General features: G+C 47.7%; 1 protein-coding gene across 1 annotated transcript in view; it reads right to left on the bottom strand.

Annotated features, from left to right (window-relative positions):
- The window catches only part of Ppm1e (protein phosphatase, Mg2+/Mn2+ dependent 1E), a 136,750-nt gene that overhangs the window by 24,650 nt on the left and 87,812 nt on the right, over positions 1-24,288 (bottom strand). The window lies entirely within an intron of this gene.

The following is a 24,288-nucleotide window of genomic DNA, read 5'->3' as shown; positions in this document are numbered from 1 at the left end:
AGTTGCAGATGGTTGTGAGTCACCATGTGGGCGCTGGGTGCTTTTAGCCATTAAAAGGAACAAAGCACTTACACATGCAACAGCATAGATGAGCCTTGGGGATCTGCTGGCAGAAGGCCACACTAAAGGCCACGTATTATAGTGATGCAGTTCCAGGAAAAGCCTATGTTAGGTTAATCTGTAGAAAGAGAAGCGGTGCTTTGGGGATGAAGTCCAGTCTATATGGAATACCAGCCTTTGACAGGGTGAAGATGGTGCCTTAGATGGGAAAAGAAGGAAGGAACTGGGTGGTGCACACCTTTAATCCCAGCACTCAGGAGGCAGAGGTAGGCGGATCTCTGAGATCAAGGCCAGCCTGGTCTACAGAGTGGGCCAGCCAGGGTTACACAGAGAAACCCGGTCCAAAAAAATGGTTAAAAAAAAAAGAGAGAGGGAGGGAGGTCAGGCAAGCAGTTAGTTTATGTCCAGGTAGGGTTTTCTATTTGCTGTAGGACGTGAGGGCAATCACTCTAACAGTGTGACTAAGAAACCCTCACAGGTCTTTTCTGGGCTTGCATGCCTTGTGCCAGGCTCTATTCTACTGCTCAAGATCTATATGAACAGGAACCATAAGCCCCTGCCCTCCTAGTGCTTACACCAGAGGGAGGTTTCTCAATGGAATATGAAGCTAGATCAGCTCTCCAAACCTTTTCGGGCATGAGAATCGCCTATGGATCTTGTTAAAACATTAAAGGATTGCGGGGCCCTCCCATCGAGGTTCTCAGCAGGCCTGGGTGAGGCCTGAGAATCTTCATTTCTAACCAGTCCCTGGAGAAGGTAGGCAGTGCTCAGTGACTAGAGACGTGTGAGACACTGTCAGTACGCAGTTCCTCCCGTCTGTGTTCCTGCGATAGCATATGCAGATAAAGACTCGTCTTGTTCGCCAAGATTGGGGTTTTGCAGGGTGGCATGGTACGGTCAATTAAGGACGTGGGAGCTGCATTATCTTTTTAAGTGTGTGATTATGATGGTAGGCCTTGGACTCGTAAGTTGCCCAAGAAAGAATAGATGTTGTAAACCAGTGCGGTATAAATGAACATGAAGAGTGGGTGAAAGTACTTGGGTTCAAAATCCAGGACACACGTTATGATCTGAGAGCAGGATGCCGTGTGCACCATTACTAGGAAGGTCGGGGGAGGCCAAAGACCTGGTTTAGAAACACGGAATCTCAGGGCTTACACTCCAGACCTCGAAGGAAGATAGGTCTTCAAACTCCCTCTCTCATTTTTAGTGTGTGTGTGTGTATGTGTTCACGTGTCCAGATGCATGCGGGGGGGGGGGGGGCGGGTGCACACACACATCTGCACGAGTGTGTTATTCTCAGGGTGACTGCCCACTTTCTTCTTGGAGTTGGGGTTGACTGGCTAGTGAATGCTGGGGCTCTGCTGTCTCTGTGGCCCCTGCACTGAGATTACTTGCGCACGCCAACACACCTGGGAACCGACCTCGAGTGCTCACGCTTGCAGGCACTCACCAAGCTCTCAGCAGTTTTTTTGTTGTTGTTGTTTGTTTTTTTGTTTTTGGTTTTTTTTGTTTTGTTTTTTTTTTTTGTTTTTGTTTTTCGAGACAGGGTTTCTCTGTGGTTTTGGAGCCTGTCCTGGAACTAGCTCTTGTAGATCAGGCTGGTCTCGAACTCACAGAGATCCGCCTGCCTCTGCCTCCCGAGTGCTGGGATTAAAGGCGTGCGCCACCACTGCCCGGCATCGGCAGTTCTTTTTAAAATTGCAGGTTATGATGCTAAATGAATAATGAAATCGCTGTTGTCTGCATTAGCAGCATTGGGCATTATCACTTGAACTATGCCCTCTGCCCTTTTTCATTAGAAAACTTACAGCTATTCATTCATTCATTATTCACTCATCTGTCCGGAGGGGGTGGGGAGCACATGCAAGTCAGAGGACAGCCTGTAGGAACTGATTCGCTCCTTCCACTGCATGGGCTCTGGGGATGGAACCCAAGTGGTCAATTTTGGTTGCAAGCACCTGTAACCCCGAGACCAGCGGTTCAACCTGTGGGTTATGACTCCTTGTGTCGCATATCAGAATTCATAGCAGTCGCAAAATTACAGTTATGAACTAGCAACAGAAATAATGTTATGGCCGGAGGTCACCATGACAGAGGTACCGTGTTAAAGGGTTGCGGCACTAGGGAGGTTGAGGACCCACTGGTGCTGCTCACCTTAATTTTTATTTTGACATGAGGTTTCTTTCACGACACTGCCCAAACAGGCTCCAAACTTGAGAGCTTTCTGAGCCTGGGGTTTCAGGCCTGCACCCCACACCCAGTTGTGACTAGCCGTCTCTGCTCTGCTTTGCTCTGGATGTGGTAGGCGAGCAGGACAGCGGAGCTGAGTAGTATTCCAGGTGTGCTGGAGGGCACTTTTCATATCTGCTGCTCCTTAGCAGCTATGGAAGGCAGGCTCAAATGCAGCACCTCCGTCATCGCTGTCTAGACGACAGGCCTCCACTTGAGGACTCGAAGGGTCCTGCCGCCCATCTTTCAGGCTTTACTCTCATCTAATCAGTTCTTTGTTTCTAAAGCTGTGTATTAAAATGATGCCAGAACTTTAGTGTGATCTAGCTCCCTGAGTTCCACAAGAAAATGATACATTTGGTGTAATTAAGCGATCAGTCTAGGCTCATCAAAGGTAACGACTGTGACGAGTTGAGAGAACGAGGCGTGCACGTTCTTCTCATTAGTGTGTCATCTGCGGCCCATTTCTAGTTAAAGGTACTTTTTTAACTTTTGTCAGACAGAATGAAAATATTTTCAGTGAAGCAGGGAGGAGGATTAGCTCACTAAAGTGAGATCTCAAACATCACCTCCGTCAGCTCGGTCTACACGTCAGAACATGGAATCACCCGTATGAATCATTTCTTAGGGTTTTGACTAAACTGAAAGAAGCTGTTTCTGAGAAATCAGAATTGCAAATGTCTGAAGCGTAGTCACATCAGAGAATACTTGATACACCTCAAATGCAAACGTATCATTAGTGCTTGTCATTTTAAGAGAGTCACCAAGAGTGACTAACACACAGAAACTGCTTTCCTGCAGAATCTCTCGAAAATGCTTAGAAAATGTTGAAGTTTGGCGAAAATGCAGTGAGCGTAGTGAATAGCAGAAGATGGTCGGTCAATAATGAGGCAGAGTGCAGACCTGGACGTACAACTGTGCTTTGGGGCTGGAGAGATGGGTGGGCAGTTAGGAGCACTGGCTGCTCTTCAGAGGAGGTGGGTTAGAGTCTTAGCATTCCCAGGCAGTTAGCAACTATCTGTGAGCCCAGTCCCAGGGACCCAGTGTCTTCTGCTGGCCTCTGTAGGCACCAGGCACACAGCACACAGACAAACATGCAAACAACACACACATTAAATAAGTAGAGAAACAGCACAGATGCTGCTGCATTGGAAGCACTGCGGTCACTGTGTGACTCCACCCCGCAGGGCTGTGGATGCTCTAGGTCTTCTAAAATCAGCTTGATCTTGTTAGGGTCCTCAGACACAATAAAATATTGCAGCTTTGCTTGTTTTACAGACACACATGCGCGTGTGCATGCGCGCGCACACACACACACATACACACACACACAGAGAACTATAAGACAAATTCTTTGAGATACTTTCTGTTCTTACTTCCAAGCAGTTTAGATCCTATGCACAGAAAGAAGTGTTTTCTACACAGCGGTTTGTTACTTCCTTTTTTATCTTTAACACTGAAGTACAGACTTTACATATTCATAGACAGAAATAGTCTCTATTTTGTTTCTAAGTCGTATATTGTATACGCTTTTTGAACAATGTTAAAAATCATTAGAGGGCCACTGACATTGAGTCACAAGAAGTAAAACACTACTTCATTAACGCTACTTACGTCAATGAATACGTGAGTATATACTTGGAATTTTATAGATACTTATTTTTTTCAGTGCTCTATGTTATAAAGCCCCATTAACATCAGAAGCTGAGCTCTGTAAATAAAAGACAGGATTTGCTTTAAGGTAAATGTTTTTCAAACACATGCAAACCACCATAAAACTCTGGTTTCCAAATGCCTTGACTGTCCTTTCCTAGTGATCGCATTGGCTAGCAGCATTGTGTTTAGCTTCCAAGTATTTATTTGGAGAGGTCAATCTTGTCTTCAGTTCTACTTCAAAGAAGGACCAAGAGTGCTCACTGGTAGGGTATGTGCTCAGACTGTATAAAAAACTACACCTGCTTCCAGGCATGCCTGCCTGCCTGCCTGCCTGCCTGCCTGCTTTCCTTCCTTCCCTCCGTCATTTTTCTTTTGAGACAGAGTCTCACTATATAGCTCTTGCTGGCCTGGAACTACATGGATCAGGCTGGCCTGAACTCACAGAGATCTACCTAGCTTTGCCTCCCAAGGGCTGGGATTAAAGGCAGTGCTATCACTTGCAAGGTGGTGGAAAAATCTGTAATTACAAAGTACAGCCGCACCCTAATGACCTTCAGTAGTTGAGCCCTTTTCAGTGTTGACAGGATTTGTCCTGCAGTGTCTGAGCAGTCTTTTAGAAGGAAACATTAAATCATCATGGGAGCACCTGGATAATATCAGAAGCAGGCTGAGCTGAACTTGGCAAAAGAATGTGTGCTTATTGTGCAGAAGGGAAGACCCTCAGTTTGCTCCTAACCACGGGGTGGAGGGAAGGCGTCGGGCTTAGCCAGAGTAGCAAGGGAAGCTTGTTCAAGGACTGAGCATGTTCAGTCCTTGAGACCTCCAGACTTGGTAGATACTTCATACGCTTATTGTAAAAATGGATTTCTCTGTGCTGCTATAAAAATAAGAAACAAAAGCAGAGATGGCTGAGAGTATAGCATTGCACACCATGTACAAGACCTTGCGCTGCGTTTGAGAGAGAACGGCAGTGGCCCTGATGCCCAAATGTAGCTACACTGCTTACACTGAGAGCTCTGAAGTCCGACCAGCCTGTCCCTGAAACGCTGCTGAGCTGACTTGTTGGAGGAGGTGAGAGGAGACAGAGAAAGGCTTCTCCCAGCTGGGGCCTCCGGGGATGCCAAACCCCAGGCTGTTGTTTCCTCCATTGGAAAAGTAAGAAAATGGGATAACTCCAGACTCTTCCAGGCCTAAAATGCTACCTCTGTAATTCCATTCCAAGTAAGTATTGTTTTTCATTTCAAAGATGGGTCAAAGGCAGCTTAGAAGTATAAACTCACTGTGGGAGGCAGACAGCAGGGTCCCTGGAGTCTAGACGCTAGTTTAAGAATAGTCCAGACAACAAAGCAAGACACCAACCCAAAATATTATTTCTATAAATATATAAGGCTATTCTGCTTTATGTATTAGGTGTATTTTTTAAAGATTTATTTATTTATTATATATAGTGTTCTGTCTGCACGTATGCCTGCAAGCCAGAAGAGGGCGCCAGATTTCATTATAGATGGTTGTGAGCCACCATATGGCTGCTGGAAATTGAATTCAGGTTCTTTGAAGAACAGGCAGTGCTCTTAACAGTTAAGCTATCTCTCTAGCCCTTAGCTATATTCTTCAATTTGGATTGCTGGGCATAATAGCACATGTCTTTGATCCCAGCATCAGGGCAGCAGAGCAGGTGGACCTCTATGAGTTTCAGGCTAACCTGGTCTACATAGAGAGTTCTAGGCCAGCTAAGACTATATAGGAAGATCATGTCTCAATAAATAAATGAATATTCACTCCCATAAGCACCATTGGTCTTGACCTTGTGTCCATTAGTTAGGACAGACTTCTTTGTGTAGCATCTACGTCATAAACCTCATATGGAACAATACTGTTCCAAGTGCCATGGAGCTTTTATTATTTTTTGTTTTGTTTTTGAGGCAGGGTCTCTCTGTTTAGTCCTAGCTGTCATGGAACTCACAAGGTAGACCAGGCTGGCCTTGCACTCACAGCTATCTGCCTGCCTTTGCCTCCTGAGCACTGGGATTAAAGGCGTGCGCCACCACCGCCCAGCAAGAGCTTTGAATTTTATATTTTTGGTTGTGAGCCTAGCCTTTAACGGCTGAGCCATCTCTCCAGCCCAAGCTTTGTATTTTAAACAACAATCCATCCTCCTCCTCCTTACAAATATTTCCAAGAGTTTATTACTCTGTCTCCACATCAGTGCTAACTCGGTGCCCTCCATTAGTGATAAGGAAGTGGATAGGGCTGGAATGATGAAGGCTGACTCTGAGCACTGGGTGCTGTCTTGGTATAAATAGATTAACACACCATGGAAACAATAAATCACTTCATTTCAGATGCCAAGGGCGGATCTCTCCTCAGCCAGCCTGTCAGTACTGTGCATATCAGGACAGTATACATTTTAAGGTTGCAAACTGAAGAAGCCGGGCCAGGATGCACTTTGATTACAATGCTAAACCTACACAAATCACCAAAGACGTTATTAGATAAATTAGAGGTTTAAAAGTACATCCTTCCTGACATTGGCAGTGTGGGCGTCTGCACATCACAGCACCCGCAGCTGTGTTTCGGCAGGCTGGGCAGAGCCCCCTAAGGTAACAGAAATTCTGGAAGGTGGGACGTTTCCATCAATTAACTCCGAGATTCCACTGAGCAGTCCCTAGCCCACAGGATCATGGCGGGCCCTCGTCTCAGCATGAGTCTGCCTGGGTGATGACGAACAATGCCGATTCCTAGTCACCCCCAGCTCCTCTAATCATAAGGATTTTACGTCTAAAATAGCGCATTCAACTAAAAATAAAGAAGGCCAATCCTCTACCTGACAGTATTCCTTCTCTTAGTGGGCTGTGTGGAGTTAAGGGGCTGGATTTCTTTGCCTGTAGGCTGTTCTTTGTCTAGCAACCTCTAGGAATGCCACCTGGAGTCAGATGGCAGTGCCCACACAGCACTGGCTCTTTCAGGCTCATGGAGGGTTCCAATGCCTACCAGGTGCCTCGCTCCTACCACTCAGGCTTGGGGTTCACAGCAGGTCTCCCTGCCGTGCCTATCGGCATAATCTCAGCAACTATTTTTGCTCACACTGACCAGGTTGACATTCAAGGGAAACCTACATTATTTCAGGTTTTCTGTGACTTCCAATTAGCTGCTACAAGGTCACCCAAAATGAGACTAACAGTGGTAGAAGATCAGAGTGAAGTTGTTTTAGCAGGAAATCCTGTCACTTTTCTCCCAAACGCAGACTGAACTGAACAGCCTATGTCCTGAGACAGCCCTTGCTGGCGTGTCCCCATGTGATCTTCCTGCTGGATCCTGTGTGCTCAGGTCTGTTCCTGCAGCAGATTCTCAAGGGCTGCACACAGCACCATGCTGCAGGTTCTTCCCGGTATCCGCACATGACACCCCCTACATTCCAGGGTGCTGTCTGCTCCGACGGTCCTCTCTTCCTGGCTTTGTCTTTACACTAACTTCCATCAGCTCTAACTCACCACAGACTCCTGTGCTGACTACATGTCACTGCTGCGTCTCCCACGCTGCAGTGGTCATCTGTGGAGAACGCTGCCCAGGGCCTGTGTCCCTGCTCACACAGTGCGCACTGCGGAGCTGCTGGCCGGGACGGGAGTGTTGTCCTGTGCATCTCCTCTTAGAGTGAGTGTGTCCTTAAATTAGACGTTTATTTGTGGGGACAGGGGATGTTTGGAAGTCGGAGGGCAGTTCTGGGTCTGGGGCAGCTGTGACAGGAAGTATTTCCAGAAGGAACTCAGGTGTGTGAGCAGTGTCACTGCAAAGTGCTGCCATGCCATGGCACTGACATCCCTGAGCCATTTCTTCCTGGGCTCTTCTCCGTGGGCCTGAAACCTTTGTCACTGCCTGCACTTTGGATGGGATTCGGAGACTCTGGTTAATGTAAAGTGTAACGACTGAGTGATTGCGAGTTAACATCTAGTCAGCACGAATGTGTGGTACGCTTACAGTTGCTTCCATCCTTCCTGCTCCTGCGTCCTTCACACACGCCCGGCACAGTCTGTGACAGATTGCACAGTCCTCTCTAGTCTGAACAGCATATGTACACTCACCAGAATTTAAATAAATCTCCGAGGAAGGAAAGTTGTGGGTTTATTTTCCTAATTTATTTTAACAATATAGAAATTCGTCCTTTCAGATTCCTGATCTTTAAATTATGCTGGATTGTCAGATGTATTCTAGAAACAGAGGTCAGAGGAAGAACTTCAGCCATTGAAAATAATGAGAATTTATCCTGGTTTTTTGTGGGTCTTTTGTTGCTGCTGTTGTCATTGTTTTGGGTGGGGATATGAGTATCTCTCCACATAGCTCTGGCTGTCCTAGAACTCACTGTATAGATCAGGCTGGCCTTGACCTCACAGAGATCCTCCTGCCTCTGCCTCTGGGGTGCTAACATTAAAGGTATGCTACCATGATTGGCCCCATTTAAAGACCTCCCAAGGCTAAAAGAATTGTAAACAACGAGTTGACATCAAGCTAACTTCCCACTGACATACACCAAACAAGGTGATGAACAGAGGACCCCAGCATTCTACTTCTGGGGAAACCTGCCCCCACTGGAAACGCATTAGACAAATGACATGGCTTCCATGGGCAGTTCTGCTTCTCTTCATACAGTAACCGGGGAACTCTTGTCGGTGGTGTCTAAGGTGTTTTCCACGTCTCACTGCTCCATTGTGGAAATCTTCAAATGTACAAAAAGGTAAGATGCTTTCGTTGTGGGATGTTTGTACACTGTGTGAATGTGTGCTGTGCTTGGTGCAGACAGAGAGGACTCTGGGAAGAAGAAAGATGGAGGTCGCCAGCCAGTGTGGAGGAGGCAGGATGGGCAGTACAGAGTAAAAGGAACTGAGCTCGTAAAGACTACATGAAAAGACAGGGGCTAATTTAAGCTGTAAGAGCCAGCTGGGCACCAGCCTAAGCTAAAGGCCAAGCCTTCATAATAAGAGTCTCTGTGTCATTATTTGGGAGCTGGCTGGTGTGACAGAGAAAGACGCACTACATACTTTCCCACTGAAATTCATATGCCCGGTGCTTAGAGGCTGCCATTAACACTGTGCTCTTCATCCGCCGATTGGCTCAATAGACCTGATTTTTCATGCACATGAAAGTGACTTACTGATGTCAGTGTGCTTCCTTCTAAATATCTCAATGTGCACGTCATGGTCTAGAATTCAGTGTGTGTTTGCAGCTTTTCCTAAAATCTATATATTACAGAATGCACAGATTATAAGTCTATTCACGCCATACTGATAAATGTGTGTATCCAGGACCTCAGATCCCCACTAGAATCCAGGGTCACCAGGCTGCTTCCACTACATCTTAGCCACATCTCTCACTGGTCTCACTTTCTCCACTGCAGATTGGTTATGTTCTCTCTGAAATTTGTACAGGTACGTCTTCTTTTGTGGAAGCTTCTTTCCATCCAGCAATGTCGTGGAGATCTACTCGTGTTGTCCTGTAATCGCGCACTCCTTCTCAGTGCAGAGTAGTCTCTCCATTAGCGTGTTCATGCGCACGATGGACATGGGAGTTGTGTGCAGGTTTTAACTGAGGAATCAAACTGCTGTGGGCATTCGTGAGTCATTTTCTAGACACGGTTTTGTTTCTCTTGGGAAAATACTCAGAAGAAGAAGGCGTTAATAGGTTAAAGTAGGTGTGTGTTTAATTTTTTGTTATTGTTATTTTTCAGATGGTCTCACTGTGTAGCCCTGGCAGTCCTGGAACTCACTATATAGACCAGGCTGGCCTTGAACTCACAGAGATCCGCCTGCCTCTGCCTCCCGAGTGCTGGGATTAAAGGCGTGCGCCACCACCGCCCAGCTCATAGGTGGTTTATAAACATAAAGCAAAGAAAGCCAGTCTACAAACCACATCCCAGAGAACTTAGACAACAATGTGGACACTAAGAGAGACTTACATAGATCTAATCCACATGGGAAGTAAAAAGTAGAAAAAGACAAGATGTCCTGAGTAAATTGGGAGCATGGGGATCCTGGGGGAGGATTGAAGGGGAGAGGGGAGAGGCGGGGAGGGGGCAGAGAAAAATGTAGAGCTCAATAAATATCAATCAAAAGAAAGAAAGAAAAAGGGGAAATAATGAGGGACTGGGAATACAGCACTTGGGGGGACTGAGATAATATAATAAACAACAGTAATACATTATAATTTCTTTTTGACATCAAGTCATCCTAGAGCTGGGGCCGTAGCTCAGTGGCAGGGCACTTGCCTAGCGTGCAGGAGGCTCTGGCATCAATCCCAGCCAAACAAATGGAACATCACATAGTTCCCACGGTAAGAGGTGAGTGCTCCATCTGAGGGCCAATGAGAGAGTTCTGTTGCCAAAGCGCTTGTTTTGCAAGTTTGAGCCCTGTACCCCATATACAAAGCTAGGCACAGCAATGCCACCTGTAGTACATGTAGGGATAAGTCCCGCCCCTTAGGGGGCGTGTTCGCCTCGGGCTAATGTTTGCCTATAAATTTGGCGAGTGTGTTTGCAGCGCTTGCTTCTGCTTTGCTGGTCTCCGCAGGACGGTGGTTCTGTAAGTCTATTTCTCCATTAAAGCTGTATATATTTTTACAATCTGTCTGCATTCGTTTATGCCGTTACAAGTACACACCTATAATCCCCGCCCTGGGGAAGCAAAAGACAGGAGGATCCCTGGGCTCACTAGCCACAAGAAGAGACCCTGCCTCAAAGGAGGTGGATGCTGGTCCTGGGGATGTCACCTGAGCTCATGTAGTACATAGTACACACACCAACCCCCCATACACATCCACATATGCACGCGCACACACACACTCTCTGCACATCCACACACATTCCACTCCACATATGCACACGGGGAGAGGAGGAGTGCTTCTGCTCTTATGCCAAAGAGGAACTTGTTCCCCACTGAGACTCTTCCGAATTTCTGTCTCTCTGTCTCTCTCTCTCTGTCTTTTATTGTTATTTTTTGGTTTTTTGAGACAGGGTTTCTCTGTAGCTTTGGAGCCTGCACTCACTTGGTAGACCAGGCTGGCTTCTGTCCATATTTCTTATAGACAGCTCTGTATTTTTAAACAGCCACACTGCTAAGTGACAGGCTACCCTGGAGTCCTCCTCCAGCCTCCTGAATCCTCAAGGTTCTATCCCTGTATAGACAGGACTCAGTCATGTAAACTCATCTATGCCTGATATTTGTGAACTTCCTTGATAATCAGCACCCGAATCATCTGGAGCTTAGAGCAAACATGCTTACCTGCAGGTCACAAATGAATCTAAAATGACGGAAAATAGACTAGAGAGTTCCAGAACAAACTGACTCAGGTGGCCATTTGGGCAGATACAGCCTACAGAAGAAACATGATTTTTATATTAATAACTAGTGAATTCATTCTCAGAATTTCTGAATGCAGTAAAAGAAGTCTTCAGGGAAAGTGGAAACAACGTAAGGAGACACCGAAGCCGGTTCTACCAGCATGCCACATACAAAGAAACTACCCGTGTTTTATTTATGTGTCTGTGTGCTGCAGTGTGTATTCCATGTGTGCCCACGCCATGTGCACGGCAGGGTGCACATGCCATATTTGCAGGTAAGTGAGGAAGAGGGTGTTAGAACCTCTGGAGCTAGTATGAGTTTTAAGATTCCCAAATGAGTGTTGGGAACTGAACTCATTCCTGAGAAGGAAATACTGAACTACCGAGCCATCTTTCTAGTCCCAAAGATATGATTTGGTTTTGTTTATTTGTGCACAGACAGGGCCTCACTATGTAGCTCCAGCTAGCCTGCAACTTGCTATGTAGATCAGACTAACACTGAATTCAGAGAGATCCTCCTGCCTCACCTCCCCAGTGCTGGGATTAAAGGCGCGCGCCACCACTGCCTGGCCATAAAGATATTCTTAACATGACTTTCCCATTAACAATGGCATTAAAGCCAGGCATGGTGGTGCATGCCTTTGATCCCAGCACTTGGGGGACAGAGGCAGGAGGATCTCTGTGAGCTGGAGCCCAGTCTGGTCTACAGAGCAAGTTCCAGGACAGCCAGGACTACACAGAGAAACCATTTCTTGAAAAACAAGAACAAAAAAAAGTCAAGTGAAGTCATTGCTGTGGTTTGAAAGTAATTGTTTCTCCCATAGACTGATGTGTAGGGAATTCAGTTGCCAGGACAGCAATGTTGTTGAACCTTTAAAAGCTCCTTAGGTCACTGGGGCAGCTCTTGAAAGTAACGGTCGGACCTCCAGCCATTCCCTAGCGATGCAGCTCCTCACTCCAGCATTGTGACCCACCACTCACCATGACAACCTTACCAGAAACAACCCTTGCAGGTGCCGTGGCATTTAACCTCCAGAACTCTGAGCTCAAACCTTCTGTCCTACAGTGAGCAGCTCCCAGTGCATCACTGTTGTGAAGCTGCCTGACAGTCACGAAGGTGGCTCTTCATCCAGCACAAGTGGGGTGTGATGGTGCGTGCCTGCATCCCATGAAGCAGAAGTGCAAGTCTGAAGCCATCATGGGCTACACAGAGACACCCGGCAGAGTCGGGGAGGAAATCTGAGTGCAGATACATAGGACAAAGTCCATGCGAAGACAGGGAGAAGCTACAGGCTAAGGAGAGGAGCCTCGAAGACAGCACTGACACCCCGACCTGCAGTTTCATAAGCTGTGAAGCCATGGTGCTTGTCACAGCAGTCTGACCCAGCAGAGGAGCAGCGACAGGACATGATGTCACAGCAGAGGAACAGCGATAGGACATGATGTCACAGCAGAGGAACAGCGACAGGACATGATGTCACAGCAGAGGAGCAGACAGGACATGATGTCACAGCAGAGGAGCAGACAGGACATGATGTCACAGCAGAGGAGCAGACAGGACATGATGTCACAGCAGAGGAGCAGACAGGACATGATGTCACAGCAGAGGAGCAGATAGGACATGATGTCACAGCAGAGGAGCAGATAGGACAGTTCCACACTGAAGTGTGCCAGTTACCTCTGCAACCTCTGTTCTGTTATGTGTGCACGGGTTTATTTAGGGCCCTGGCCTCTGCTAATTTAACAGGAGCTCTAGTTGAAAACCATTACAGACATATGAACTGTCTGCCTTAGAAAAAGTCCTGAAAGAGCCCGTCTTCGGGGCCTAGGAAGATGGCTCAGTAGGCATGGGTACTTCCTTTGTAACTCTGAGGGTCTGATTAAAGTAGAGATGGCTTTGGGGAACATACACCCAGCTTCCTGCTCTGACCTCCACGAGTGTGTACTTGCACACTCATGTGTGTGGTGTATACATGTATGATGTATATGGGTGCATACGTGCTCCAGCATGGATGTAGAGGCATGAGGACGGCTCAGTGGTGTCTGGACTCTCCACATGTTGGCTGCTAGGGCTCAGACTCAGGTTGTCAGGCTTGAATGGCAAACACCTTTACCCACGGAGTCATCTTGTTCAGTGGTCTACTATATATCTTAGTTCGCTTTCTATTGGAAGCCGGGCAGTGGTGGCACAAGCCTTTAATCCCAGCACTTAAGTGAGTTCAAGGCCAGCCTGGTCTACAGAGTGAGTTCCAGGACAGCTGGAGATACACAGAGAAACCCTGTGTCAAAAAATCAAAATAATAAAATAATAATAATAATAACCACTAACCAAAACCACCTTGGAGAAGAAAGGATTTATTTCCTCTTAGAACCCTCAGGTCTCTACCACTGAGGCAGTCAGGGCGGGAACCGAAGCAGGGCCCATGGAGGGATGCTGCTGCCAGTGATCCAGGACATCTCCCCACCTCCCCAGGCCCTCCACATCAATCAAGGCACTCGCCTGCAGGTCCATCCGAGGCACTTTTTTCAGCTGGGGTTGTCTCTCTCCACATAACCCTATCTTGTGTGAGAATGACAAGGGGTGACTTGAGATAGAAACTCTTGGTTGTCAATGTGACTGCATCTGGAGTCACCTGACCCCAAGCAACTGTGACTCCTCTGAGGGATTTTTGTGATCAAATTTGAAACAGGAAGATCCACACTTCATCTGGGCCACACTTTCTGGAGCAGCCTGATGGACGACACAAGAGAGGGAAGCTGTGCTAGCTGCCTGTTTATCCTCATTCTCCGGGCCAGTCCACCTCCCGTTGTTGCTGTGGCGTCAGCTTCTCTATAACTCTGCTATAAAGGACTACAGGAACCTGTAGACCTTCAGCGCCAGAGGGATAGTGAGGCATCCAGCAGACTGCACAACCACTGGGCTTCCAGCCACTCTGCTGTGGTACAGCCGTTGCTCACTACCCAGAGGGCATCCTGGAAGCCCGTCTGACAGAGTCCATCTTAATGTCTGTATTCAGTCTATCTGTGTTGTTCCTTAGAGAGCCCTGACTGACACCCACTGAACTTCATCTCTACAGCTGGGGTTATACCTCAGGAAGCATCTCTGGTACCTGCTTGTCTTCCATGCTTTGGGCCTCACCATGGTCTGTCATCAAATTGTAAAGTATGCTTCAAAGTCTAACCTTGGTGAATGAGATGTGTGAGCCTTCCAAAGATAGACAGCCTTACACAGTGTTAACCAACACGGTATTTACGGTGACACTTGCAGTGACAAAGGCACCTGGTGTGTCTATTTTCAGAAACGAGGGACACAGAAGGAAGTACAGCATGAGCATTTTACCAAGAGACCCCACATGCCCCAGAAAGGTTCCTGAGGCCTACAGCTAAGCAGTGAGACAGCGCTTTGCTACGCCACACACATGGGCTTTACAGCTAAGCAGTGAGACAGCGGCTTCACTATGCCACACACATGGGCTTTACTTAAAAGCAAAGCCATTCAGTACAAAGTCTCATTTTCTGGGAAATCCCAATGATGTTTAAAAACTAAACTAAGTTAACAAGAACACAAAGTCTATGAAACTGACATTAGTCAACATCTTTTTAAAAACTGTGTTTGGGCTGGTGAGACAGCTCCTCAGACAAAGGCTCTGCCACAAGCCAGGTGGTCTGAGGTTAATCCCAGAGCACACACGGTGAATGGACAGGCTCCTCGGGTGCTGTCCGACCTGCACGCATGCACTGTGGCGCATGCGCGTGTGCCAACACACATACAAATAAAATGTCAAAACCTAAAAAAATTTATATCATTTATTTTAGGTATACATAGTCAATCCAGTTAGAACAATGAGGTTTTTAATGTATTAAATTTGAAGTTGAAGATGTTCTGATCTATATAGTACTTTTTTAAAGTCCATTTTTCCAAAAAGTCGCAAATGACTTTCCAATTGATAGAAACTGGGCATAGTTCATTAAGGATGAATATTACATGCAAAATATCAAGCAACACAACAGTCAGCTGTGGTCACCACAAATATTGTTTGGTTTGTTTTTGCTTTTCCCCACTGTGTGTGTGTGCATATGGTGTGTATGTGTACATGTATATGTGTATATGTGCATGCAGTGTGTGTGTAGTGTGTGCATGAGGAGGGGCATGCATGTGTGGATGTGCTTGCATGTAGAATCTAGAGGTTTGGGTAGGAAGTCACCCACAATCACCCTTCCACCTTACTCACTGAGGCCATGTCTGTCAGCTACACCCCGACTTTGCAAATCCAGCTGGTCTTGCGGACCCACTGTCTCTGCCTTCCGAGGCTGGGGTTGCAGGCAGGCTGCCTTGCCCACCCAGTATTTCTAAGGTTCTGGGGGTCTCAGCTGTGTCCTCACACTGGAACACAGCACCGTAAGCAGAGAGCCATTTCCCTAGACCAGGCTGTGCTAGTTTAGTCTAACATAACTATAGCCATAGTCATGCGCTCACTGAGTCCATCACAAGCTCGCCTTTAAACACAAGGAACATGAAAGACCCAATAACCAGAGCAGGCACAGTCTCTTTCTCCGCTCCCGAGACTACCAGGGAGTCAGTTAGCAAACTCTGAAGCTAATGCAGCCCACCTGAGTAACGTGAGCATGTACCTGCCATTGTGGGAGAGGAGTGTTGAGCAACCCGTGCTCACAGACTGCTCATCAGAGCCTTGTACACGTGTGTGCCGCATTCTGCGCAGTAAGGGAGTGTGGAACCAGTCCAGGGACTGACACCAGCAATGGCTGAAGGAGACATGGTGCATGCGTCATTCCTTTCAGCCATCAAGAAGAACAGTCATGTATCTAGTTCAGGAAACTAGATACAGGTGGAGGTCATCCTATTAGGCTTGGGCTACACAAGCTTGAGTCTAAAACAGAAACAGAGCTCACACAAAGGTGATCCCAGCACTTGGGGGTGGAGACAGAAGCCATATGGCTGAGCCGAGAGAGGAATACAAAGGGGAAGAGACAGCAATGGTGTGGTGTGGAGTTTGAGGATCCATGGAGACAGGATCTCATCCATTTTTGGTCTGAGGTAGAGGTAAGAGACAGTGACTGGCTGCTTTGCTTTTCTGATCTTGAGGTTGAACCCCAGTATCTGCCACTGGGTTTTTATTACTCGTGCTACAAACTGTAATAACACAGCCTTTAATCCCAGTGCTCCTGAGGCAGAGGCAGGTGGATCTCTGAGTTCAAGGCCAGCCTGCTCTACAGAGTGAGTTCCTGAACAGCCATGGCAAAACAGAGAAATCCTGTCTCAAAAAACCAAAGAGGGTGGGCAAGAATAGAGGGGTGCTCTATGTATGATATATACTTGCATTAAAGTGCTAATAATAATAATACCTTTTAAAATGTAAATCACTGGGGCTGGAGAGATGCTTTCAAGATTAGGAGCACTGCAGCTGCTCCTAGGGGACCTGGGTTCATTTCCCAGCACCCACCTGGCAGCTCACAACTGTCTGTAAGTTCAGTGATCCTCTCTGGCCTCCCTGGTATCAGACATACATTCAGACAAAACACCAATATATACAATAAAATTAAATAAAGCCTAAAAAAAAATCAGAGGTTCCTCCCTAGGGCAAGTGACCGTGCAAACCAGAGCCTCTGTTGGCTTTGACAGTCAGTACAAGAAGGGGAATGGTTTACAACAATGTGAACACATCTGGGGCTCAAACCCCGCATCCACAAAGGCCCAGGCTTCCACCCCTGCAAAAGGGGAAACAAGGCCAGCGTTCATGTTGTACTTGATAACAGCAGAGGTCCAGGCCTGGCCAACACCTTTCTACCCTCAGACCCGCTTATTGCAAACCCAAAACCAGATCAAACGTAAGTTTGAAACTAGGCAAGTCATGTCATGGTCGCTGTTTTGTTTAAAGAACAAGGGCTCTGAAGGAAGGGGGCTGCCTGCTGTTGGAGGCTTTTCAAGTTCAGCGACTGTCTCCCTGTATGGCCCCCTCGTGTCTGTGGGTTCCCATCCTCCACCAGGCTGTTCACGCGCTTTTGATGCCACTGGCTTCTCTTCCTTTCCTCACGCCCTGGCTGTCCTTCCTGCTTCCCTCTGAGGGCTGCAAGCGTGCAGGCATTGCTTCAAAACTGAAAACTGACCCTTCCCATGGAGCCCTCAGAAGCCAGCTGTGGAGGCTAGCATGCCGTTAGTTGCGGCTTAAAGATGGGTCAGATGCTGTGGTGCATGTAAAAGCTGAGATGGTGCTCATAAAAGCAGCCTGTCCTCGGCTTCTAGATTTAGACAATCAAGAAGGAAAGATCATGGCCAAGTTTACACGGAGGACCTGGGTTTGGTTCCCAGCATCCACACTGGGTGACTCACAACCGCCTGTAATTTCAGCTCCAGGGAGTCCAGTACCCTCTTCTGGTCTCTGGGAACAACTGCTCTCATGTGCTTATACCCCACAAAGACACAAACATATACATAATTTTTTTTTAATGTGTAGCCCAGGCTGGCCTCGAACTCGTGATCCTCCTGCCTCTGCCTCCTTCAGCAAATCCTACCAGCGTGTGCCACCACAACCGGCAAACATATACATAATTAAAAGTAAACCTTACATGGCTGGTTAGCTCAGTTGGTTACAGCAAGGTGGTTATCTGACTGAGATCCTATGTCCTAAATCCTGGCATTTTACTTAGGAAATACAGCGCGGGCTAATTAACATCTTCTTACTGTAAGAGGGGACCACTCATCCTGTTTTAGCTGTGTTTGTACGCATCCTCGGATTGGTCTATTTCAGCAGATTAAAATATAAAGACTTGCCGTATACTACAGCTCAGACCCGGGTCCCACACCGTAGGCAAGCGTCCCAGCACCGAGCCACACCTCCAGCTCTTTACAGCTCGGTGAGCAATTTGTAAAATAATGTCAAGCAAAAATATTCCTACTGGATAAGATGTTTCTGATTCTTACAGGCTATTGGGGGCTTACCAAAGATCAAATACAGGCGATGCTTGGTACAGCATATCTTCAATAAACAGAATGTGAAACCCAGCAGAGGTAGAATTTTCTGTTGCTCTACTTCTCTAATCCTATTTGAATAAATACTGAGTTCTGACGTTATCCTCCATAAGCCTTTAAGTATAAGTTGCCTGTCACTCAAGAAATTATAACAGGAACCAAACTAATCAGACATTAGGACACAGACAACTCCTGCCTACAGATAGAAAGGTATCTAGATGAGATCAATGGCTTTTTCTTTATCTGGTTCTTTTGTGTGTGTCGAGGGGGAGATGGGGTCTCACTACCCCAGACCGGCCTTGAACTTGCTGTGTCTCTAAGAATGACACCTGATCCTCTGCCTCAGTCTCCCTAGTGCTAGATTACAGGTGTGAGCTGCCGGGCCAGGTTTCAGTTTAGTTTTAAAACCTATTGTATCTATCTAACTTTGTAAGCGGAATCTGTGTGAAGACACTTCACGCATCCCACTTCCCACACGGGTATGTGGTATCACGTGTCGCCAGCGAGGGAGCGAGTTATCAGGATCTCAGTGACTCTCGGAACCTTCTCTCGTGGTGACCTTTCTTGTGCTGGTGGCCCGAGTCTGTCACGATTACAGCTGCTGCTTCCAGTTCATCTTATACTTGTTCTGTAAAGAATTCTAGAATGTTCTTCCATTCTGTGGACTCTGGGTTGTTCCTGAGGCCATGCCCAGACGTGTACATCTTTCTAGACTCCATGGAAACAGCAGAACTGCAGCCATCTCCACACAGCCTGGTGCCTCTGCACTACGTCATGTGACCCAGAGACACAGCCCGTGGAGCCAGATGGAAGCAATGGCCAGAGAGTGGCCAACGTGAGGCTGCTTCAGTGTCTGCTGTCAGCTGGTTCTTATAAGACTGGCAGACGCTTTGTTCTGGTCTGCTTCTCAGTTTAAAAGGGAAAAAAAAGGATTTCTGGTCGTCATTTTTTTTTTATTATTCAAATTTTCATTTACTGACCCCGTCAGTCTTTTCAAAGTCAAAGTGCAATTTTATTCTCTGGTCCCATGTGGAGAGGCATTTACAGAAAACTGCAGTGAATTACTCGTCCCTCAGTTTAAATTTTATTTCAACCACACTGAACAAAAGCTTTGTCCCCGGTGTTTTCCCAGAATTCCTTAGACTGGTTTCTCATCGCAGCATCGGGAGCCAGGCTGAGCTTCCCTCCCTGCCCCTGCTTCAGTGCGCTGTTATTTCCTGGGTCCACGTGCCTTCCTCTTTTCTCTCTTTTCTTGCCTTCTTGTTTATTTTCTGAACTTAGCAGTGGGGACTCCACTTGGCTGTGCTCGCAGCAGGTAATAAGTACCCTGGAGGTTCCTGGACGGCTTTCTCTGATGCTTACAGAGGAGGCAATTAAGCTTTCCTCAAGCTGCCAACTGCATTGGAGGGTGGTGAGGGTTTTTTTCTTGTATATTTAAAGCTTATTTAAAAATAGTTCCTTCAAAAACTGAACTATTTAACCAGTAGCATTCCTAAGGGAATATTCTTTTATCAACTAGAGATCACTTTAGATTGCTGGAATTTGCCAGGAAGTGGTGGTGTATATTTTTAATCCCAGTGCTCAGGAGGCAGAGGCAGGCGGATCTCTGTGAGTTCGAGGCCAGCCTGGTCTACAGAGTGAGTTCCAGGACAGCCAGAGCTACACAGAGAAACCCTGTCTCTGAAAGACAAACAACAACAAGGAAAGAATTGCTGGAGTCTGTATCAAGTGAAAGAGAGCCCTGACTCCCACAAGGCCGCTCTGGGTGCTGGGCAGTTTCCTTCCCATTTATTTGGCCAATCTTTCTGACTCTTTTAGTGTTTATGGTCTTTAATAGGGTATTTTTATATACCATCAATTCTTTTTAAAGATTTTATTTTTAATTATGTGTATGTGTGTGTGTGTGTGTGTGTGTATGGATACGTGCACATGAGTGCAGTTGCCCTAGGAGGCCAGAAGAGGGTGCTGTGAGCTGCCTTGTGTATTGGGAACAAACTCAAGCTGTCTGGAAGAACAGTGTACTTTTAACCATTGAGCCATCTCCCCAGACCTGCATCTTCTGTTGTGAAGTAGATAAGCTGCAGTGCACTTTAACAGGTAGAGATTTAAAAATCTTGAGCATACACAAATAAAAACTTGACTTTCAAAATTCTTTAAATTTGTAACAAAATTATTTAGTCATAACAATAGTACTTGGGACACCCATGAGGCATGAATGATAAATATGTGAGTCAAGGTGTTTACAAATGAACTGTTGGACATACATGATCCAGGGAAGACTACTGACGTGATAAACTTGCGGATGATACAAAGGCAGACATAGTCTGTTTTTGAAAAGCCAGGTGCTCTGCCCCTGCTTTTCCTCTGTCTTCCTTTCCCATGTCATACCACAAAATAACTATAATCTTTGGTGATAGTGAATAATTGGGGGGGGGGGGGGCTGGAAAGATGGCTCAGAGATTAAGAGCACTGGCTGTTCTTCCAGAGGTCCTGAGTTCAATTCCCAGCAACCACATGGTGGCTCACAACCATCTGTAACGAGATTGGGTGCCCTCTTCTGGCCTGCAGGCATACATGCAGGCAGAACACTGTATACACAATAAATAAATATTTTTAAAAATCATGGAAAATGTCAAAAATATAGAATTAATTTTGTCATATATGTATATATTCTTTTTGTTATTTTTGTTTTGTTTGAAGCTTGCCTCAAACTCAGATACCTGCCTCTGCCTCCTGAGTGCTGGGGTTAGAAGTGTGCCCACCATGCCTGGCTTGACATGTGTATTCATTAGGGTGGTCAGTCTGTGGGAAACCATAGAGTGGGTGAAGGTCTTGGTCTGGTTCAGAATATGACACCCCAAAGTACAGTGCCTTGGGTCTAGGTTGAGGGAGACTGAAGACTGGGAGCTCAGTCACTGTGCTTACTCCTGCCCTCCTGTCCCTGCTCCCTCTGCTCCTCCCCACCTCTGTCCCCACCTCTGTCCCGGCTCCCTCTGCTCCTCCCCACCTCTGTCCCCACCTCTGTCCCGGCTCCCTCTGCTCCTCCCCACCTCTGTCCCCACCTCCTGTCCCGGCTCCCTCTGCTCCTCCCCACCTCTGTCCCCACCTCCTGTCCCAGCTCCCTCTGCTCCTCCCCACCTCTGTCCCAGCTCCCTCTGCTCCTCCCCACCTCTGTCCCAGCTCCCTCTGCTCCTCCCCACCTCTGTCCCCACCTCCTGTCCCAGCTCCCTCTGCTCCTCCCCACCTCTGTCCACACCTCCTGTCCCAGCTCCCTCTGCTCCTCCCCACCTCTGTCCCCACCTCCTGTCCCAGCTCCCTCTGCTCCTCCCCACCTCTGTCCCCACCTCCTGTCCCAGCTCCCTCTGCTCCTCCCACACCTCCTGTCCCAGCTCCCTCTGCTCCTCCCACACCTCCTGTCCCCACCTCTGTCCCAGCTCCCTCTGCTCCTCCCCACCTCTGTCCCAGCTCCCTCTGCTCCTCCCCACCTCTGTCCCCACCTCTGTCCCGGCTCCCTCTGCTCCTCCCCACCTCTGTCCCCACCTCTGTCCTGGCTCCCTCTGCTCCTCCCCACCTCTGTCCCCACCTCCTGTCCCGGCTCCCTCTGCTCCTCCCCACCTCTGTCCCCACCTCCTGTCCCAGCTCCCTCTGCTCCCCCCCACACCTCCTGTCCCGGCTCCCTCTGCTCCTCCCCACACCTCCTGTCCCAGCTCCCTCTGCTCCTCCCCACACCTCCTGTCCCGGCTCCCTCTGCTCCTCCCCACCTCTGTCCCCACCTCCTGTCCCAGCTCCCTCTGCTCCTCCCCACCTCTGTCCCCACCTCCTGTCCCGGCTCCCTCTGCTCCTCCCCACCTCTGTCCCCACCTCCTGTCCCAGCTCCCTCTGCTCCTCCCCACACTTCCTGTCCCAGCTCCCTCTGCTCCTCCCCACCTCTGTCCCCACCTCTGTCCCAGCTCCCTCTGCTCCTCCCACACCTCCTGTCCCAGCTCCCTCTGCTCCTCCCACACCTCCTGTCCCAGCTCCCTCTGCTCCCCCCACCCCCCCCCACCCCCCGCCTGCAGCTGAGTCATCGAAGCAGAACAGCTCTTCCCCAAAGTCTGTCACAGAAATTGTTAATTTCTCTCTTCAGATCAAACCATAAGACCCAGAAGGGTCCATTTTCCCCTTCTTCCTTGAAGACCATTCCCAGAGTCCTATACCATACTAGGGGAGGCAGCTGCAGAGAGCCACGGGACCAGAACTGACAGGCCTCGCTGGCCCTTCAGTCCCTGGCGTTAGATTAGACCATTTTGTTAGCTCATTTCCACATGGCTGTCCGTTATTCATCAAACCAAAGCCCAAAAACACCTTCTCCCGGGTCTGCATTTCAGAAGCCTCCTATATCACATGAAGCTTTGATTAAATAAATTCATTATGCTTTTCTCTTATTAATCTGTCTTTTGTTGCCGTGTCAGCCATGAGCCTTGGTGATGGATGAGGAGCGCTGTCACCTTCCTGTCCCACACTTGTCTGGCAGTCAGCCTTGGTCACAGGTTATCTCTGTGCCAAGTTCTCTCACTCATCACGGCATCAACATGACAGCAGTGTTGCTGAGATCCTTCAGCTCAGACTTTTCAAAGTGCTTTTCTTTGGAAATAAACTGCTCCAAACCCGGTGCTGAGGTGGAGTTCACCCTTTCTTTCTCTTGGAGAAGGGCACTTCACCTCTGTGCTTTTCTCCTCCTCAGGCCACAGATGCAGCCTAGTCTTTGGCAAACATTATCAGATAATTCCAAGTAGGAAAGTAGTCCCTGGAAATCCAGTCAGGACTCCCTACAACCGTCAAGCTCACAGAAGGACTGACGAACTAGCATCTGTCAGGACTAAGTGGGGTGGGCATTGCAGATTGGACCCCCTCCCCCCCTCCTGGCCCCACTCCTCCCCATAAGTAGTCCTTACCTACTCTAGGGTTTTTCACGAGCCCCTGCCTACGTCTATATTTGTAAGTGGTTTGCCACTAGCAATGTCTAAGGACAGTGGGGAAGCGGGTGAAACACAGTGAAGTGTGACGCTCAGCCAGCAGTCGGCCGATGCAGGGGTCTCAGTTCTGTCACGTGGACCATGGCCAGGTGAGCTAACACTGAGGTAGGACGTATTTGACGTATTTGGGAGGTGACTGGAATTTCCCTTAGTGAAATAGTCCTTGTTTAGTGCGCACAAGGCCCTGGGTTTAATCCCCATGCAAACAAACAAAAACGTGACTTAGTTTGGAAGCTGGAAGGGAGCGAACTAGAGGGGAGGCAGTAAGGAAGCAGGCTGCATTGTAACAGAGCATGTAATACATGTGCAGGAAAATACCACAATGAAACCTACTTGTATGCTAACTTGAAAAATTCGTAATTTTTCAGAAGCAAAATCTTCAAAGCCCCTTCAAAACTTGAATGTTTTAGGAACTGTTAGCCGGATAATAGCAAAAAGACAAAAGGGACCATTTGAATTCACAGCCTCATCCACCCTGCTCCTTCCCAATCCACGCGGCCCATGTGACCCTGTGACCCTCAGCCAGGCTGCCCCTGCACACCGTGCCTCCTTTCTCTGCCCGGAGAGAGTTTCCACACTTCCTTCAAGTCTCTACTAAATGTAACAGCAGAACTTTCTCATTCACTGATTTAAAAATGAACACACACACACACACACCCCTGCTAGTGTTGCTTCTGCATTACTTGTTTTCTTTCCCCACCCACCCATATGAGTTCCCCTAAAGAAGTTTTTCTTATATGAACTTTGAGCCATTTTCCATCCTAAAGTTTTGTTGTTATTGTTGCTTGTTTTTTTCAAGACAGGGTTTCTCTGTGTAGCCCTGACGATTCTGGAACTCACTCTGTAGATCAGGCTGGCCTCGAACTCACAGAGATCTGCCTGCCTCTGCCTTCCAAGTGCTGGGATTAAAGGTGTGCGCCACCACCACCTGACTGTTGTTTTCTTTTTAAGTATTTTGGCAAGCATACAAAATGTCTTTATTACATTCTCATACATGTATGTAACTGTAT

Source organism: Microtus pennsylvanicus, chromosome 11 (assembly GCF_037038515.1).
Source record: "Microtus pennsylvanicus isolate mMicPen1 chromosome 11, mMicPen1.hap1, whole genome shotgun sequence".
Classification (NCBI taxonomy): Eukaryota; Metazoa; Chordata; class Mammalia; order Rodentia; family Cricetidae; genus Microtus; species Microtus pennsylvanicus.
The sequence above is the reverse complement of the archived record's forward strand: the minus strand, read 5'-3'. Positions and strand labels throughout refer to the sequence as shown.